Source organism: Carcharodon carcharias, chromosome 5 (assembly GCF_017639515.1).
Source record: "Carcharodon carcharias isolate sCarCar2 chromosome 5, sCarCar2.pri, whole genome shotgun sequence".
NCBI lineage: Eukaryota > Metazoa > Chordata > Chondrichthyes > Lamniformes > Lamnidae > Carcharodon > Carcharodon carcharias.
In genome coordinates this window covers 182,190,083-182,204,774 of record NC_054471.1, presented here as the reverse complement: position 1 = coordinate 182,204,774, position 14,692 = coordinate 182,190,083, and the positions used below count along the sequence as shown (strand labels likewise).

Genomic DNA, 14,692 nt, shown 5'->3' with positions numbered 1-14,692 from the left:
TTTGGCTGTTTTGAAAAGGGCAGCCCTGGTAGCAATAATACTTAATAAAATGTGTGCATATGTGTCTAGCTTTTCTAGTGGCTTATTCATGTTCACAGTTGTAGCTTCTGTGTACAGACTCGATCTCATATGAGTCTAAAGATGGGTTTTTATTCTCGATTATGTATCATTAATATTGCCTAATGTTCACAATTTACTTGCAATTTCAGGGCCTGAATCTTCTGGTCAGCACGTGGGGGCAGGCACCACTTGCCGATGAGTAAAATGACGCGCGGTGACGTCAGGCGTACTTCCCAACATCACCGCACATCATTCCGATCCTCAGTTCGGCAGGTGCGCACCAGAGTCGGCTGCGCACCCTCCAAACTGTCAAAGGCCTGTTAAGGGCATTATTAAACTAATTGAGGTACTTGTCTGGGCTGCCCTTCCAACCTTAAGGTTGGTGGGCAGGCGAAGAACCTGGGCGGCCTTCACATTTTTCATGGAACCTCATCCACAGGCAGGATGAGGTTTCATGGAGGGTTTATAAGTTTAATAAAAATTTTATTAAAATTTATTGACATGTGTCACATGAGGGGACATGTCTGAATTTTTTTTTTATTCTTTTATTTAACTTTTCATAATCAAAGTAATCTCCCTGAGGCAGCGCTCTTTCACGCACATACATGAAAGAGCACAGTCCCTGACACTCCCTCCTTCCCCCGCCCACACAGGAAACGCACAGTGCTTCCAGGTGTGCGTCACGCATAGCCAATCACGGGCAGTGATTGGCTACATGCCCGCCCACGCCCACTCTCGAACTGCCTGCCCAACGGGGAGAAAATTCTCCTCCGGGAGACTACATAGGATACCCACAAGATTTTCCCATCACCTCAGAAGAGAGGAGACTACCACACTGAATGGACACTATGCACAGATGTAAAATCTTAACACTGTTGTAATGATATAAAACACAAAACGATTGGCAAGATATTAATAGTCTAATTAGTCAAACTTGTACTTTACAAAAATTGGATTTCCTGTTTATAGGGAACAAAAAATGGTATTCATAACTTCTCTGCTTTTCATTGTTCACAGACACAGGCTCTAAGAAAATGTAGAGAAAATTTGGCCTGGGTAATGAACATTCCCCCACGTGAGTGCTTGATAATGACCAACTCCAACAAGTATCTAAGCTCCTCCCTTGACATTTAATGGGATTTCCATCACTAAATCCACCTTCAGCATCCTGGGCTTCACCATTGACCAGGAGCATAACTGGACCACCCACATAAATATTGTGCCCACAAGAGCAGGTCAGATGCTGGGTATTCTGTTGTGGGTAACTCACATCTGACTTATCAAAACCTGTCCTCAATTTAAAAGGCAGAAATCAGGAGTGTGATGGAACATTCTTCATTTGCCTGGATGAGTGAAGCTCCAATAACTCTCAAGAAAACTCAGCACCATCCCGGTCAAAACAGCTCACTTGATTTGTATCCCATCCAACATCTTAAACATTCACTCCACCACTGACGCACAGTTGTAGCAGTGTGCAAGATGCAACTCACCAAGGCTCCTTTGACAGCACCTTCCAAACCCATGGCCTCTACAACCTAGAGAACAAGGGTTGTAGGTGCATGGGAACCCACAACCAAGTTCCCCTCCAATTCACACACCATCCTGATATGGAAATATATCATCGATTGTTCATCATTACTGGGTCAAAAACCTGGAGTTCCCTTCCTAACAGCACTGTGTGTGAACCCACACCACATGGAATCCAACAGTTCAAGAAGGTGACTAACCAGTATCTTCTCACATAATTAGGATGGGCAATAATGGTTGGCCTTGCCGCTGATGCCCACATTCCATGAACAAACAAAAATAATCTTACTGGTACCATTTTCCCTTTTGTGTAAAAGAGGGTGATAAATAAAGGCTGAAGACTCTAAGAGTATCCAAGGTTAAAAAAAGCAAAGTGTTAGAAAATCTCAGCGAGCCTGGCACTTCCAAAGAAGAGTCTTATTGGATTCTAAACATTGATACTGTTTCTCTCTCCACAGATGCTGCCAGACCTGCTGAGTTTTTCCAGCACTTTATGTTTTTATTTCAGATCTCCAGCATCTGCAGTTTTTTGCTTTTATACAAGAGAATCCAGTTTGCAGGAGACCCAGTAAACTGGGTCTAATTATTGTTTGCATATATGAAGGCGCGAACGTACTGCGAAATGCAGCAAGACCTGAACAATATCCAGGCTTGGGCTGACAAGTGACAAGTAACATTCACGCCACACAAGTGCCAGGCAATGACCATCTCCAACAAGAGAGAATCTAACCATCGCCCCTTGACGTTCAATGGCATTACCATCACTGAATCCGCCAATTATCAACATCCTGGGGGTTAGCATTGACCAGAAACCGAACTGGTCTAGCTATATAAATACTGTGGCTACAAGAACAGGTCAGGGGCTAGGAATCCTGTGACAAGTAACTCACCCCCTGACTCCCCAAAGAATGTCCACGATCTACAAGGCACAAGTCAAGATTGTGATGGAATACTCCCCGCTTGCCTGGATGAGTGCAGCGCCAGCAACACTCAAGAAGCTTGACACCATCCAGGACAAAGCAACCCGCTTGATTGGCACCACATCCACAAACATTCACTCCCTCCACCACCAACGCACAGTAGCAATAATGTGTGCCAACTACAGGATGCACTGCAGGAATTCAACAAGGCTCCTTAGACAGCACCTTCCAAACCCACGACCACTATCAATCAGAAAGGCAAGGGCAGCAGAGAGATGGGAACACGACCACCTGGAAGTTCCCCTTCAAGTCACTCACCATCCTGACTTCTTCTCTTGTTGGATTCTCTCTTGTTGGAGATGGTCATTGCCTGGCACTTGTGTGGCGTGAATGTTACTTGTCACTGTCATTGGGTCAAATTCCTGGAACTCCCTTCCTAACAGTACTTTGGGTGTACCTACGCCACATGGACTGCAGTGGTTCAAGAAGGCAGCTCACCACCACCTTCTCAAGGGCAACTAGGGATGGACAATAAATGCTGGCCCAGCCAGCGATGCCCACATCCCATGAATGAGTAAAAAAAAAAGGTAAGGGATGAAAAACAAAGTTACAAAGTACTAGTTATAAGCTTAGGGGAGATCTGGTCTTACCCTCTCCTACTGCTGCTGTTGCCACTGCACCTAAAATATCCATGGTCACCGCCTCCATATTCCCACTTTCCACCTTAGCACAAGGCAATTCGTCCCTGTCTACATTGTGCTCCCAGCAATGTACGCAAGAAATTATATAATAAAAGCAAAATACTGTGGGTGCTGGAAATCCGAATTAAAAACAAAGAGCTGGAAATACTCAGCAAGTTCCCTCCACAACATACTCGTCTACTCCTCAATCATTCCCAACACATCATCCCCTTTCCCGGCACCTTCACGTGCAATTGCATAAGGTGTAACGCTTGCCCTTTTACTTCTTCCCTCATCACCGCCCAATGCCCCAAACACTCCTCCTAGGTGAAGCAGTGATTTACTTCTTTCAATTTAGTATATTCACTGCTCACAATGTGGTCCCCTATACATTGGGTGACCACTTTGTAGAGCACTTCCAATCAGTCAGAAGCATAGCCCAGAGCTTCTGGCTGCTTGCCATTTTAATTCACTACTTTGTTTTCACGCTCACATTTCTGTCCTCGGCCTGATGCATTGTTCCTTTGAAGCTCCACACAAGCTGCAGGATCAGCACCTCATCTTCCGCTTAGGCACTGCACAACCTTCTAGATTTAACATTGAGTTTAACGATTTCAGGCCATGAACTCTGTCTCCCATTTTAATTCTGTTTTTTTTTACCATGTGCCAGTCTGAATCTTGTTTTTCATGGTTTTGCTTTCGGACAGAGCTGTTCATTATTCTGCCATTCACACATACCCTGGACAAATGCGTTGTTTCTTCATTACAACCATTGCCACTCCATTTGCCTTCTGTTCCATGACATCTTTGTTATTTAATCTCTCCCACCCACCACCCTTTCCCAGGCCTTCCCTTTTGTTCTTCCTCCACCTCTCCTTTTTAATGGCATAAAACCCATCACATTTTTACCTTCCTTCATTTCTGAAAAAGAGTCATATTTGATTTGAAACATTGGCCAGAATTTTCCTGTCGGCGATTTGGGGGTGGGGCCCACTCGCCGATGCGAAAATGACGCAGGATGACATTTGGAGGAACCCCCGACGTCATCCCGGTCTATTTAAATTTTTAGGAAGGCGGGTGGACAGCAAAATCAGCTGTTTGCCCACCGACCTGTCAATGGCCAATTGAAGCCATTGACAGGATCATTAAGCTCATTGAAAGACCTGCCTGTCCAATCTTAAGGCTGGCGGGCAGGCCAGGAGCCCCAGCAAGCTTCTGAAAAAAGATAAAACCTCATCCACTGGTGGGATGAGGTTTCATCTCAGTTTTTAAAAAGTTTATTAAAGTTTCACTCATATTTATTAATGTGTGACAGTGTCACATGAGGGGGTCATGTTAATAATGTTTTTCTTTCTCTATTGTTAAAGTTTTTTAAACATTCAGCGATCTCCCTCAGACAGCACTTGGTCTCAGGGCATAGTGCGCTCTTTCACGCACATGCGCAAAAGAGTGCACTTTGACAGATGGGGAATCCCTCCACCCCCCGCACAGGAAGAGCATAGCGCTTCCTGTCAGGCAGGCCGCTGGGAGAGCCTTAATTGGCCCCCCTCCCTCATGTAAAATGGCAGCCGGCCCCGTTTTGGCGGCGGAGTTCGGCTGCCCGCCTGCTGCCAAGCCGGTGGGGCCCACCCGCCCGCCCATCAAGGTCAAAATTCTGGCCATTAACTCTGCCTGTCTCTCCACAAAAGCTTCCAGGCCTGCTTAGAAATTATATAATATTTGTTTGTAAGTTAACGTTGCATTATAGCCTGAGGTCAGCCAGAACTTGCCCAGGTACACACAGTGCTCAGAGAGCAGCATTCCTGGCACTTAGGTGTCACCGCTGCATAATTAAACCACATAGTTATTATTAAACAAATAGGCACTTTGAGGAAATTATGGGCAGAATTTAGCCCTTGATGGGCAGGCAGGCCCCACGGGCTCGGTGGCGGGTGGGCAGCCGAACTCCACCACCATTTTGAGTGGGTGGGCCAATTAATGCCCGCCTAGCGGGCTGCCCGACAGGAAGCGCTATGTGCTTCCTGTGCCGGGGGGGGAGGGATTCCCCAAGTGTCTAAGTGCGCTCTTTCATGCATGCGTACGAAAGAGCGCACTGCTCCCTGAGACTGTCTCAGAAGTGCTGTCTCAGGGAGAATGCTGAAAGTTTAGTAAACCTAAAAAATAGCAAAATAAACAAATTATTAACATGTCCCCCTCATGTGACAATGTCACACGAGATGGGACATGTTAATAAATATTACATAAAGTTTATTAAAGTTTTTAAAAACAGACATGAAACTTCATCCCGCCAGTGGATGAGACTTCATGTTTTTTCAGAAGCCCGCTGGGGCTCCTGGCCTGCCCGCCAGCCTTAAGGTTGACCATTGACAGGATGGCGGGTGGACAGCTGATTTTGCTGTCCGCCCCCCACTTCCATATATTTAAGTGACGCGGGATGACGTTGGGGGTTCCGCCCACAACTCACCGATGGAAAAAGTCGGGCCTGTGTATTTGAACTCTAGGGTTCACCTGCATTCTTCAGCATCTTTCCTAGGTGTATACACTGCTCTCCACTCTTTCTGTCTCCCAAAATGTATTAGTTCATAATTACTTATATTAAAACTGTGAGGCCATTTTAACCCAGTCTTAGATTTTCTAGAGGTCTTTCACAGTATTTCTCATGATTTAACACACTCCAAGTTTTGTGTCATCAGCAAATTTGAGATACCTAAGTCTAAGTCATTTTCTTGTACCAAGAGCAAAGCACTGACCACTGATGTACACTACTTTCAACTCTACTCAAATCTAAGGAACACCCATTACCCCTATCACTTTGTTTCCTGTCCGTCAAAGAATTTCCCAAATATGCTACCACATTTTCTTTCACACTTTTATCATAATTTTTCTAACAAGCTTGTACCAATACTAGTAATTGAACACCTGCAAAAAAATCCATGTAAACAGCATTTCCTTTATCCAATTAATAACCACTTGCATATATATTGTGTCTTCAATGTAGAAAAACATCCCAAGGCACTTCACAGGGACTGGCTCAAAACACAGATGCTGAACTAAAGAAGCAGATATTGGAAGGGATTATCTAAAACTCGATCGAAGATCATTTGTGCAGATAATTTTAAAGGGATTGTAAGGTTGAGGGCTTTAGGGGGAATTAGGGGGTGGAGCTATATAAGTCAGTAAGGACAGGGCGATGGGTGAGCTGGACTTGTTGCAATAAATAGCTCAGATAGTACAGACTTCAATAAGCTTTTGGAGGGTGAAGGATGCAAGGTCATTCAAGTGAATGATAGAATAGCCAGAATAAAGGAAAGCATGAGTGTTTCATTAATAGGTGGGCTGGAGGTAGGGGAAGAGTCACCAATAATTATAGAGTTGTAAGTTGATAGTTTTTGTGATGGAGAGAATATGGGTTGAAAGTCTAGATTGGGATTCTGTAGTTACTGAAGTGAATGCCACCAAGCTATGACGGTGACCGGGGCTGGGGCTGGAGTCAGTGGCGTTAGGACTAAGTTTGAGACTGGGACCAGAGACAATGGAATTGGTCTTTCCAATATGACCCATCCAACATTAGGTGTTGGGCAATACAGAGACAAGATCAAGGATGATGGAGAGGTAGCGCCATGTATTGTAATACAGGATTTGAAGTAGGAAATGGATAAGGAGAGCAGAAAGTGGTCCTTTTTAGCTCTTCTAATCATCCTTTTTGCTAATATACTTTTACTTGATATCTTTAGCATTGTTAGCTCAAGTATTATTATATGATTCTCTTTTAAGATTTAGTTTAGCTTAAATCTATTTATCCTAATAACTTTGATGCACCTTCTTTCACCTTATAGAAATGTATTTTTTGTGTGGTCTATCCATCTCATATTTGTAGCTTTTTCATTGATCGTCTATTGACCAATTTACTAACTTTGCTGTTTACTTAATGTGTGTCAGATCTCTTCTTACCTTAGGTGTTCCTGGCAGCTGCCTAAAAAAAGCTGCTAGATCCCATGCATATGTAAATGAAAGGCCTGACACCTGTTTAAGGTCCCCTTGTCAAAATTATTCAGCGATGAGGAGAGCTGTAGCTGGGAAAAACGCAGAACATAGAAACAGGTGTAAGCCTTTCATGCCCTCGAGCAAGTTTCACCGTTGAATGAGATCATGATCATGAAACCTTAACTCTTTTTACCTACCTTTGATCCAGATCACTTGATACCTTTATTTAACTGCAATCTCAGTCTTGAGAATTTCAATTCACTTCAGCATCCACAGTCTTTTGGGGCACAAGTTCCATAATTCCACTACCCATTTTATGAAATTGTTCCATGAACAAGAGGGTGCAAGGGATTGCAATCATTCATGAAAAGATAGGGAGCAGCACTGCTTTATATGCATTTTAATTTTATATACTCTGCATATATGTTTTAATTAATAGAATATAAAGAGATCATATTAGTGAGTTTTCTTTTAATTCTCTGGAGGTAAATTGCAATCTCTATATAGTGAAGTGATATTTTTTACTAGTGCAAGAGAAAAAGCTATCTGAGTTATCATCTGACAATTGACCACTCATGCAAGAATTAATTTAAAGGCTGCTTACAACTTCAGGGTTTGTTTCTCACACAATGAACGTTTTTCCAGGTAGAAATTTATTTGTCCTAAATAGTATTAGTTGTGAGTTATTGAAAGACTTAGGAGCTATAGGCCTTTCATAAATGTAAAAATAAAACCTAATCTTGTCACCACTCTGTGTTTATGAGGAAGTTCAACCTTAATTTATTTGTTTACCATTGGATGCAGTCTGAGCAGCATTGTTAAAGAAATAACTGTTAACATTTAGTTATGGTTCATGATCCTTGCTTTACATATTTTTGAAATTAATCAGCATTTCCCTGAATTTTGCATTTGGAATTTTGTTCAAAGAGGGCCAATCAATTCATTTTCACATTTACCTTCAGATTAATTATGCATTCTGCTGTAAAAGAATTTGAATCTGGCACCAAATATGGTTGCTGCATAATTTTTTATTGTGTTTGACCAACTTTTGAAATGCCAAATGGGGCTTAATTTGGTGAAAGGGTGTAAAGAGGTGCTAAGTGGGCATGCAATTTTGGTTCTAATTGCTGCTTACCATAATTTGAGCTTTCCTAGAGGTGCAAAAATTACACCTGGAGGTTTAGCACTCAAACACTGATTAGATGGAATTTTTATGAAGCCATTTATGTTGGATCCATGTACTCACTTCTACTGAAGTTGGGCTGGTTGACATGTAGCAACAAACTTGAGAATGGCTCAGGGACCAGGTAAGTTGATGCACGGGTTCTTGGAGGTGGCACCGGAGATCCTGATGGGGAGGTCCAGAGGAGGAGGAGGAGTCTACTTGCTCTCCTGTCCCTCTTTCCTGATATTGCTATGATTGGAATCATTTACTTCTCCCATTCCTCCTGGAAACCAAGCAAACTGCTGATGCTCAAGCACTGCCTTTTTCCTGGTGACTTCTATAAGGTAGAGTAGCACAGCATTCACTGAGTTCTCACAGAAGTCCTCAGAGAATTTCCATAGTAAGTGTTGATGAGACTTCTGGTGAAATCTTGACAAAGTATCCCTGAAAGTCTCCCAATGTGTTTCAAAAGTTTTCTTCAAACCTCTAACAGCAAATGAACAGTAAAAGATGATATACCTTTAAGTTGTGCTCAAAGTCCTCTGCACCAACTTGTTTAGTGCCAATTAGTTGGTCACTGTTAGGAGATGGCATTAGGTCAAGTACTAACCATCAAGATACCAAACAGCCTCATTAATCAATGATAATAGGCAACTTAAGTGACAATTAGCCTCTTAATCCTCTGAGTGGCCATTGCTAATGTAGGCTTCAATCTCTTTACCAAGGTGATGTCTTGTGCTACTCATGGGCTAAACCAACATTTCAGCTAAAGTACCTGAGGCAAAATTGCCCCAATTGTCTTGAAGCAGTGATCACATACATAGAAATAAATGCTATTGCTCTCAGTATTCCCTTGGGTGGAGATGTAACCTGCATTAAACCTTTAATTCCTATCATTCTCTATAAATTGTGAAGGAAAGCTCAAGATTTTTATACATCTCTAGACACACAAACTACCCTAGATGACTTACTATGGCATGACATGTGTTATTGCGAACAACATTCCCAAAAATGAGGTAGTTCCTACCAAATAAGAAATGCATTTTTCTTTATGGCTTAAGCATGTAATTAAACATTGTTTTAATTAATAATTAATCATTATTGATGCATTAAACCCTGAAGTATTCTGGGCATGAACAACTTTAACCATTTTGTAATTTCTATCCACAAGCCACCCACATGTTCAAAAGAGCATAAGCCTTAGACATATGAGATTAAAATGAATCCTAATTCTACATATATATCTATATACGAATGGGAAATCTATCAGTAAATATATTATACAGATTGTCCAGAGCACTGGAGAAAATATCTTTTGCATTTAAAATATCAGGTTAGTATTTTCCCAACTGTATAAAAGTCAAAAAAGATGGCCTATAGATCAGTTTGTTTCAAAAAAGAATTCTTATTTAACTTTATCTTAGATTGTTACACTGGTGCCTGGACAAGTAAATGTAACTCAGTACAAATATCTTGAAGCAGAATTAACAAGTAATAAAACCTCAAAGGATGCCTGAATAAGAATAGAAATGTCAGCCAGGTTCTTCAATCACTTGAAGAAAGTCTGGAAATGTTCCAGTGCTAGTCAGAATTCTGAACTTTGCCTTTTGAGGACCCTCAGCTACTCATAATCAAGACTTGAATCTTAAAGGAAAGCTACAAAAAGAAGCTCTAAAGTTTTAGTTGAACATTTATTGACAGTATGTGCCCAGGGGCCAAACAGAAAAATGCTAACTAAAAGTAACCTGCAGCACCTCCAGATTAGACAAAAACAATATTTGGAAATGTTTCAGGGATGCCAAGGTAAGTCTCTGAGAGACGCTACAGAGAACATGGAAAGTAACAAGAACCCATCTGTGATGGACTGACCATCTGCTGGAAGAATTGAAGAAAAGTATAGGGCATGTGCTGCAGGGTATCCAACTGTGTTTTCACAAACATGCTTGTGGCAGGTTAAGTAGTTCAGGAAGTCATGGATTTAAATGGTGAATGGCTGTTCTATCAATGTCAAGAACATGTCTTATATGTATATGCAGCAGCCCTCATTTTGTAAACAGAAGCAAAATACTGCAGATACGGGAAATCTGAAGTAAGAATAGAAAATTCTGGAAATACGCAATTAGTCAAGCAGCATCTGTGGAGAGAAATAGAGGTAGCAGGTTGGATTTTCGTGGACCCAGGAAGGCTCGGAGACCTTTTATTAAGCAGGCGAGACCTGGATATGGAAGTCCCGCCCAATTTCTGATATCCCCATTTTGTTTGCAGGGGGAACGGGGCGGGACATGATTTACACTGAAGGGAAACCCAAACTTGACAAGGCTATTTAAACTTAGTGCTAAGTTCAAACAAATCTCATTTTGGTTGGTCACTCACAGTATGGGAGCCACAAATTTATGCAGTAAATGTCAATGTCTTGGTGGTTGGATAAGTTCTGTTTTAAGTGTCATGACCTGAAGTTTTTTAAACCAGCCACTGTTTAAACACGAAAAAACAGGCAAAGCTGAGTTTTTTTTAAAAACTCTGCTGGACGGCTTTGATTGACAGGGCAGTAGGGGTCTTTATTGATATTTCCGAGAGCTAATAATATGTCATTATGAATGCTTGTCTGAGTTTCAAACCCTACAATTATCTTAGGGGATTTTGAGTTTGAAGTTTGATCGACGGTTTAAATAAACTATTAAAGGATTAGCTGTCTTTGATATGGGGTATAAATAGAGATTTGTTTTCATACGACATTAACCACTTAAAATTTATTCACTTTTAATAGGTTTCATGAATGGGAGTTTTCTTACTGTCAAGTGAATATGAGTGACAGCCGTATTAGTGAGAAGTTTTTGTTTCCATCTCCATTTGGCTCCTGAGGTCTGCCCATGGTGGATACTGGGTTTGTTTCCATCTCCATTTGGCTCCTGAGGTGTGCCCATGGTGGATAATGGGTTTGTTTCCATCTCCATTTGGCTCCTGAGGACTGCCCATGGTGGATACTGGGTTGGTGTTTATGGAGATAGATGGGCAGATGAGAGGATTGAAATGGAATGGAGGGGTCATGGGTGGTGGATGGGGATCTGAGGCTTGAGAACTAGAGAGCCTAATAGCTTCTAAAACAGCTGGGACAAAGTCCCACAAAACCAAGACAGGCCTTCTAACCAGCCCACCTTGGCACTAGCCTGCCCCCATGGTTGCCTAGCATCTGCTTCCAGGCGTGGCAAGCTGACTTTATCCCGCAACCTCTTCTCCAGAGTGAAAATTGGGTCTAGTGGCGAACAGTGGCAGCAATATGTGCCATCTACAAGATGCATTGCAGGAACTCACCAAGGCTTCTTAGGCAGCACCTTCCAAATCCACGACCACTACCATCTAGAAGGAGAAGGGCAGCAATTACATGGGAACACCACCAACTGGAATTTCCCCTCCAAGCCACTCACCATCCTGACTTGGAAATATATCACCGTTCCTTCACTGTTGCTGGGTCAAAATCCTGGAACAACTTTCCTAAAGCACTGTGGGTGTACCTGTACCACAGGGACTGCAGCAGTTCAAGGCAGCTCACCACCAGCTTCTCAAAGGCAATTAGGGATGGGCAATAAATGTTGGCCTAGCCAGCAATGCCCACATCCCATAAATGAATAAGATAAAGCTCTCTTTCTCTCATCAAGCATTACCACAACCATCAAAATCCGTCACCCACTCATCTCTCTTGTCCTGCAGGGGAAGCTGATTCAAGGGTGCAATTTCTCGAGGTCTGGTAGCTTTCCACGTGACATCTGATAACTCAGTATAGACCTCAAATTGAGCCATGCATCTTAGGGTCTGCAATGTTTTAGGGCATAATTTTGCATGCCCGTTGGCGTCAGTTGTGTTTGGTGGGGTAAGCGGATAATATGGTGCGAAGACCAAAAATCAGTTTCATGACGTCATGAAACAAGCTTGCAATCACCCGCTCTGTCCGTCAATGGCGGGCCACAATTCCAGCCATCGGATGTCGGGAGCCTCATTGTAATACATCTGCATATCAATATAAGGTCAGCTCGCCGGAATCACACCCCCACGCTGGATTATCCGCTCACGCCGGCAGGAAAACAGGCTGGTGAAGAACACATTTTGACAAGTGTGACGTGCAGAGCTGGCAGACGATGCAGGAGCCCAACAGCATCAGGAGTCTGTAGGAATGTCTGTGGAATGCTGAGTGGTTTCTCATGGAAATGGTTCCACCATGAAGCAGCGCACAAAAGGGGGAAAGTCACCGCTAAGGGTCTGCTCACAACAGATGATATTGAGAGGGTGCAGAGGAAGGTCCAGCTGTGTTTGGGAGAGGAAGATGTAATGGGGGGGTGGTGGGAGAAGGTAAAGGATCTACTGGGAGAGGTGTCAGGGGGGTGAAGTAGGGAGGGGGGGAAATGAAGGTGTTAGGAGAGGATGAGTTTGGGAGGGAGGGAACGAAAGTGTCAGGTGGGAAGGAGCAAAGGGGGAGGTTGGATGTGGAGAGGGGAAGGTGTCTGAGAGAGCAAGGAGTCCGACGGGAATAAGGGGTTAGGGTGGAGGAAGGAGTCAAGAAGGGGGAAGGAGTAAGGTTGGAGAAGTAAGGCTGGAGGAAGGCATCCGGAGAGGGGAAAGGGTAAAGGTGGCAGAAGAAGTAAAGGTGTCTGAAGGAGTCAGGAAGGGGGAATCTTTTGTTTGTTTGGGGGGGGATGGGGGAGTCCAGGGGCCAGCCGGGGGGTTGGGTGGGGAGGGGAGGGGGGTGGTGGAGTTCCAAGGGGGGAGAGGAGTCCGGCAGGGAATGTCTGGGTGAATGTGCAAGGGAGAGCTCTGATGAATCCATGACTACCTCCTGGGGAGCGAACTGAGGGCGGGCGTGGTACGAGAGAATGGTGAGAATGACTGAGGGCAGAGTGAGGCAGTAGGATGGGAGGGTGAGGGTATGAGGGTATCGGTAGAATGGACAGCAAGGGTGATTAGTGGGGACTCTGAGGCAGACACCGACCTGGGGGTGGGAAGGTGGAGGTTCGGGAGGTTAATCTGGATGGGGGTGGGATTTTCGGGAAGGGAAGGAATGTGCAAGTTCACCTGGGCATCCCGAAAGAAAAGGGTTGTGGTTGGTAGGTTACGGAGGAGAAGTGGACGGTGATGCCAGGAGGGTCGACACTGATGGGGGAAAGGAAATGTGTGACTGGGGGAGGGGAAAGGATGGGGGACCTGAAAAAAAGTGTTAGAAGTACCATGCTTGCCAAATTGAATGGGAAACAAGAGTTGTGTTGGGCAAGATCAGGTGCTGCATGGGATTGTGATCCATGGGTGGGTGGAGATGCAAGTCAGCTCAAATAGTCAGCTAAAAGCGAACCCCACCGGGCAGCATTGAAAATGCTCAGGACATTGAGGTGAGTGTGATGCGGGAAGGATCCATGTGCATGGGAGAGTGCTTGCACAAGGCTCCGAAAGGCCCTGCCACACACACTTTTCCCTCTAGAATCACTTATAGGCCGACTGTGTGCAGCTGAACTGCTAATGGATGGGGATGCAGTGGGAGGACTTGCGAGGCCTGTCAATGAAGTTGAAAGACACCATTACACATTATTCAGTGTAAATGAATATATTTCCAGATTGTAAGGTGGACAAATGTGTTCAGCCATGCAACCAACTGCGATCAGAATTTCTTAACTTTTGAACACCTTAGCCTTCAGGTTACTGCCCTTACATCCGCAGCAGGGGTGGAGACAGCCAGTGCAAAGATTGGGCCTGTTGCCTCTGATGCTTTCTGTGTGGGTCCTCTGGAGAGCTGAGACTTTGGGGGCCCCGGCTTGCTTTGGCTGTCCCCTTGTGGAGCAGCTGCTCTGCCCCTGTGATTCCTGAGTGAACAACCGAGGGGAGTCCAGCTGCCGCTTCTCCTCCCTTCAGGTGTCCAGGAGCCCTGGCCTGACTTCTTGAGGGGAAGGAGCACCTCAGCGGATGTCAAGGTGCTCCGTCTCCCTCTCACGTCACCACTGCAGGAACTCACCCATGGCTACCGCAGTGGAGTGCAGGTCTGCACACATCTCTGCATTCTGCTAGAGCAGGGTCTCCATGGCATCCACCATCCTCCCCATGGAGACCTCCATACGAGCACGTGAGCACCACTTCATCAGAGAGCAGGCGGATACACTCCTCTAACTTGCGAGCCACTCTGTTGAGGGATTCCAACAGCTCTGCATGATGTTCCCCCGCCTTCTACTGACTCTCCACGATGAGCTGGAAGGCCAAATCCAGAAGCTTGCCATCTGACTTGGACCTCACAGGTGCCTCTTCCTCAACAGTCCTCCGAGTGCCACGGAGCTTGGCTGAACCTGCCTCCTCCTGCTGCGGACACGTGTCCATGCGGTGAC

At 44.4% G+C, this 14,692-nt stretch overlaps 1 protein-coding gene across 2 annotated transcripts in view; it reads left to right on the top strand.

Annotated features, from left to right (window-relative positions):
• The window catches only part of LOC121277683 (kelch-like protein 29), a 515,535-nt gene that overhangs the window by 321,306 nt on the left and 179,537 nt on the right, over window positions 1-14,692 (top strand). The gene's annotated exons all lie outside the window — the stretch shown is intronic.